The following is a 6,126-nucleotide window of genomic DNA, read 5'->3' on the forward strand; positions in this document are numbered from 1 at the left end:
CAGGCGCTAGAATGGCTCTGGTTGCAACAGAGCAATGCCCCAGATGGTGAGAGCATCACCCCCTGGTGGGCATGACGGGTGGATCCCGGTTGGGCGCATGCGGAGTCTGTCTGACTGCCTCCCTGTTTCCAACTTCAGGAAAAAAAAAAGAAAGAAAAAAAAAAGAAATGGTATATTAGACAAGTATATGTTGATTTTATTATATTAAAATTAACCCCAAAATAATATTACCATATTCTAGTATAAAAGATTATGCCTTTTCTTTCAAATACTGTGCCAGATAGTTTCTTGTGTGTGTATGTGTGTGTGCCAGATATTTTCTATTTGATTGTTTCTTGTTACTATCTGAACTCATTTGATTGTTTCTAGTCTGGATTCTTTTTACTACTTGTGAGCTAATAAAAGAAATTAAGAGTACTGTAGTCTTGTTCTGAAAAATAAAATTAAATTAAAATTTAAGATCCAGGGAAGAAAAGGCCACTTACTATAAGATGTGGCTCTTTGATGGCTGCATCTGGCTCGCAGACAAATCTTTAATAAAAAAAGTAATAACGTTAAAAATATAAAACATTCTCATATATTCAATCCATTCATTTCCTATCACTCATGTTCATGGTTGCGGGTGGCTGGAGCCAATAACAGCTGTCCTCCAGGACAACACCAAATTTTTATTGGATAATGTGCAATGTACGTGGGTCGTTGTATGGCTCTCACAAAATTACATTTTAAAATATGTAGCATTCATGGCTCTCTCAGCCAAAAAGGTTCTTGACCCCTGGTTAGAGCATCATCCCAATACATCAAGGTTCAACTTCAATCCTCGGTAAGGGCACATACAGGAATCACCCAATGAAGGCCCTGGCTACTTGGCTCAGTGGATAGTGTCAGTCTGGCGTGCAGACATCCCAGGTTCGATCCCTGGTGAGGGCACACATGAGAAGTGACCATTTGCTTCTCTTCCCTTCCCTCTCCCTGTTCTCTCTTTTCCCCTCTTGCAGCCAGTGGCTCAATGGTTCGAGCATCAGCCCCAGTTGCTAAGGATAGCTCAGTTGATTTGAACATCAGCCCCAAACAGGTTGCTGGGTGAATCCGGTCACCGCACATGCTGGAGTTTGTCTCTATCTCCTCTTCTCTCACTTAAAAAAAAATACTGTTCACTAAATCAATCAGAATTAAATGAAGGGATGATATGGAATCAAAAAAATGCACCCTTCCCCCATAGATATCCACATCTCAATCCCTAAAACCTATGAATATATGACTTTACATGGCAAAAGAGACTCTTCACATGTAATTCAAAATATTGTGATGGGGAAGGTTATCCTACATTATCCAATGGCCCCAATGTCATCACAAGGACCCTTAGAAGAAAGACACCAAGAGTCAAAGAAGACGTTGTATCTGGACAATGAGGAAACAAACATTTTGCCACGCAAGTAAGTAGCCAAATTAAGGCATCTTTATTTTATTTATTTTATTTATTTATTTTTTATTTTTTTTTATTTTTTTACAGAGGCAGAGATAGACAGGGACAGACAGACAGGAACGGAGAGAGATGAGAAGCATCAATCATCAGTTTCTCGTTGCGCGTTGCGACTTCTTAGTTGTTCATTGATTGCTTTCTCACATGTGCCTTGACCGCGAGCCTTCAGCAGACCGAGTAACCCCCTGCTGGAGCCAGCGACCTTAGGTCTAAGCTGGTGAGCTCTTTGCTCAAGCCAGATGAGCCCGTGCTCAAGCTGGTGACCTCGGGGTCTCGAACCTGGGTCCTTCCGCATCCCAGTCCGACGCTCTATCCACTGCGCCACCACCTGGTCAGGCTAAGGCATCTTTATTTCAAAGCCAGCAACTGCACGGGAACTATAGTTACCAAATCATGTGACCCCGAACAAACTCAGGGGTTTGCTTTTATTTTTTTAATTATTATTATTTTTTTGTATTTTTCTGAAGCTGGAAACGGGAAGGCAGTCAGACTCCCGCATGTGCCTGACCAGGATCCACTTGGCATGCCCACCAGGGGGCGATGCTCTGCCCATCTGGGGCGTCGCTCTGTTGCAACCAGAGCCATTCTAGTGCCTGAGGCAGAGGCCACAGAGCCATCCTCAGAGCCTGGGCCAACTTTGCTCCAATGGAGCCTTGGCTGCGGGAGGGGAAGAGAGAGACAGAGAGGAAGGAGAGGGGGAGGGGTGGAGATGCAGATGGGTGCTTCTACTGTGTGCCCTGCTGGGAATCGAACCCAGGACTCCTGCACATGCCAGGCCGATGCTCTACCACTGAGCCAACCGGCAAGGGCTTTAAACTAATTTTAATGGGGTGACATTGATAAATCAGGGTACATATGTTCAGAGAAAACATCTCTATGTTATTTTGACATTTGATTATGCTGCATTCCCATCACTCAAAGTCCAATTGTCTTCCGTCACCTTGTAACTGGTTTTCTTTGTGCCCCTGCCCTCCCCCAACCTCCTCTCTCTCCTCCCCCCCAACTCCGTAACCCCCACACTCTTGTCCATGTCTCTGAGTCTCATTTTTATGTCCCACCTCTGTATGGAATCATACAGTTCTTAGTTTTTCCTGATTTACTTATTTTGCTCAGTATAATGTTATCAAGGTCCATCCATGTTGTTGTAAATGATTCAATGTCATCATTTCTTATGGCTGAATAGTATTCCATAGTATATATGTACCAAAGCTTTTTAATCCACTCATCCACTGACGGACACTTGGGCTGTTTCCAGATCTTCGCTATTGTGAACAATGCTGCCATATACATGGGGGTGCATTTCTTCTTTTGTAAGTTCCGTCCTCCTTCCCTTGAAGTGTCCTCCTTTTTGATATTGTAAGACTAATCTGTAAATGTCCGTATTTGATCGATGCAGAGTCAATCCATTGTGTGTGATGTGACGTATTTGTATCTAAATGAGTACTTTTTTCTTACAATTATTATTAAATATTAATAGGCATGTAAGCATAATTACAATATAAAATATTACAAATATTTTATTATGCATTTATATTATAGTGTATTATTGTTGCAATGAATAAAATGTTTCTTTTACCTACGATAGTTTTTCTTCAATTTATTTTTGTCCTCCTTTTCATTGTAAAAAAGTTGGTCACCTTAAGATTCAGTACCTATTGTTGAACCTAAAACAAGATGAGGGACCTATTCTTACACCTCTTATTTGGGATAATGCAGGCTAGATAAGAAGGGGATTTAGAATTCATAAGTCCGGAATTGGAAGCTTTTCCTGTCACACTCACTCCATTTGGACCTAATCCACAATTCCCCCAAGGAAGTTTTTATGCTTAATATGACCAAATTCCTGTCAAAACTCTTAAAGAGCCTGACCTGTGGTGGCACAGTGGATAAAGCGTCGACCTGGAAATGCTGAGGTCGCCGGTTCGAAACCCTGGGCTTGCCTGGTCAAGGCACATATGGGAGTTGATGCTTCCAGCTCCTCCCGCCTTCTCTCTCTCTGTGTCTCTCTCTCCTCTCTCTTCCTCTGTCTCTCTCTCTCTCTCCCTTTCTCTCTCCTCTCTAAAAATGAATAAATAAAATTTAAAAAAGAACTTTAAAAAAAAAAACTCTTAAAGAGTTAAAAATGGCTTGCTCCCAGTATGGAACTAACTCTCCTTATATGCAGGGATTGCTATTCTCCTTCGCAGACTCTAAACGTTTGATCCCAAAAGATTGGGAGATGTTAGCTCAGACTGTTCTTTCAAAAGCAGAATATTTACAATTTATGGCTTGGTGGAAGATTCAGGCTAGTACTCAAGCTAATCAAACGCTAGCCCTCCTGTTAATATTACACAAGATGAGCTTTTTGGACAGGGACAGTTTGCTGATTTACAACAGCAAAATGGGATGAGTAATCATGTTGTGGAACAAATTAAATCATACTGTAAAAATGCTTAGCAGAAAATAGCTACCCCAGGGGAGGTGACACCTTCCTTTGTTAATGTTAAACAAGGAGTCTCTGAGCCTTATGTTGATTTTCTTGCAAGACGCAGTGATGTGTTAGCTAAAACAATCCCACAAGAGGGACTCAGACATGTTACTTTCAGTAGCTGCTTTTGACAATGCTAATGCTGAATGTCAGAGGGCCAATGGTGGTAACATAGCAGACTATGTTAAGGTTTGTGCTGATATTGGCACCACTTTATATAACATGAATCTTCTGGCTGCAGCAATTAAGGAAGTTAGTCCCTATGAATCAAAGACCAACCAAGTTAAGATGACTTTTGAACAAAACCTTCAATGGCAATTGGGTGTTGCTGATTTTATGGGACAAATTGACAATCGTTATCCCAAATCTAAACTCATTGATCTTCTTAAGAGAATTGTTTTTATTCTACTAAAAATTGTTAAAGATTCTCCAGTTCAAAGTGACACTTATTTCACTGATGCTAATAAGGATGGCTTTTCAGCTTATTTTGACCCACAACAGGGACGTTGTTTCTCAGGTTATAAATCTGTCCAGAAGGCTGAATTGTTTGCCATCCTTGTTATTGTCAGGTGTAGCAGATCATATTAATATAGTTTCTGGTTCTCAGTACTCCACCAATGCTGTTCCATTTCTTGAAACTGTTACCTTATCTAGATCCTCTGTTGATGATACATTTTTAAAATTTTTTCTGACTTACAAAATATTATTCACATTCGTTCTAATCCTCTATATATTGTTCATATTTGTTCTCATTCTAATTTACCAGGTTCTTTAGATGCAGGTAATCAAATTGTTATCAATTGATTATAGGTAATATCTCCTCAGCTACAGATTTCCATGCACTTACTCATCTTAATTCTGCTGGCCTCCACAAAAGGTTTTCTCTTACTAGACAACAGGCTCGGAAGATTGTGAGCCACCTGCAGTCCTCTTTCCATTATACCCTTTTCAGGAGGAGTTAATCCTCGTGGCTTGCATCCTAATCAGGTTTGGCAAACAGATGTGACCCATATTCCTTCATTTGGGAAACTCTCCTATGTTCATGTTTCCATTGACACTTTCTCAGGATATTTATCGGCCACACCTGCTACTGTGTGCTCTGAGGGGAAATCAAACCTGGAACGTCCATATGCCTGGCTGACGGTCTACCCACTGAGCCACCGGCTGGGGACCCATTGGATGATTCTTGTATATGTCCTGACCAAGGATCGAACCTACAATCTTGGCATTTTGGGACGATGCTCTAACTTAGCTAGCTGACCAAGGCCAGACTTTCTGAGCTGTTCTTTAAAAATTATCAAGATGGGTAAGGATTGAGGCAACCCAGGGAAATGGGGGAAAAAATGGGTTGCTGTCTTCAATTTTGGCTTTTTAATTGTATTGCTTACTGAGAGTCTGAACAAAATCTTTGCTGGTTGAATGAAATATGGAACTCTCTTTAGCTCTGAGAGAGAAAGGGCACTTGCTTCCTCCCTGAGCCCAGAGTGGCAGAGATGGGTGCCTAGCTGTCCAGTGCAGTAGCGCAGATGATCTCAATCCCAATGCCAGCAGGGACATGCACATAGGGCTGGTTTTTCCTAGAGGTCTGTTCAGACTCTACAGATCTCAAAATTAACATGGAAAATCATGCTTCTGATGCCAACAAGCCTCTTAACTGTCAGCCTCTCATTAATATAATACTAAGTAGGCCAAAATGAGAAACCTTGATACTTCTAATATTTGTGTGCGTGCACAATTAGAAAAACTATAACATAGGCATAACAAATGGAAAACATATTTAATGATCTCTCAGTTTTAAAGAGGATTTAGGTAAATATATCAGTCTATGATGTTGTTTAGATGTCAACCAAATTCTTTGAGATATTAAAAATGGCTGGCCTGCCTGACCTGTGGTGGCGCAGTGGATAAAGTGTCGACCTGGAATGCTGAGGTTGCCGGTTCAAAACCCTGGGCTTGCCTGGTCAAGGCACATATGGGAGTTGATGCTTCCTGCTCCTCCCCCTTCTCTCTCTCCCTCTCTCTCTCTCTCCTTTCTCTCTCTCTCCCTCCCTCTCTCCTTTCTAAAATGAATAAATAAAATTAAAAAAAAAAAGATTTAAAAAAAAAAGAAAAGGTTTATTTAAAAAAAAAATGGCTGGCCTTATTTGCAGAGGTTAGGTCATTTGGAATCTGACTT

The sequence above is a fragment of the Saccopteryx leptura genome, chromosome 11 (genome assembly GCF_036850995.1).
Source record: "Saccopteryx leptura isolate mSacLep1 chromosome 11, mSacLep1_pri_phased_curated, whole genome shotgun sequence".
NCBI lineage: Eukaryota > Metazoa > Chordata > Mammalia > Chiroptera > Emballonuridae > Saccopteryx > Saccopteryx leptura.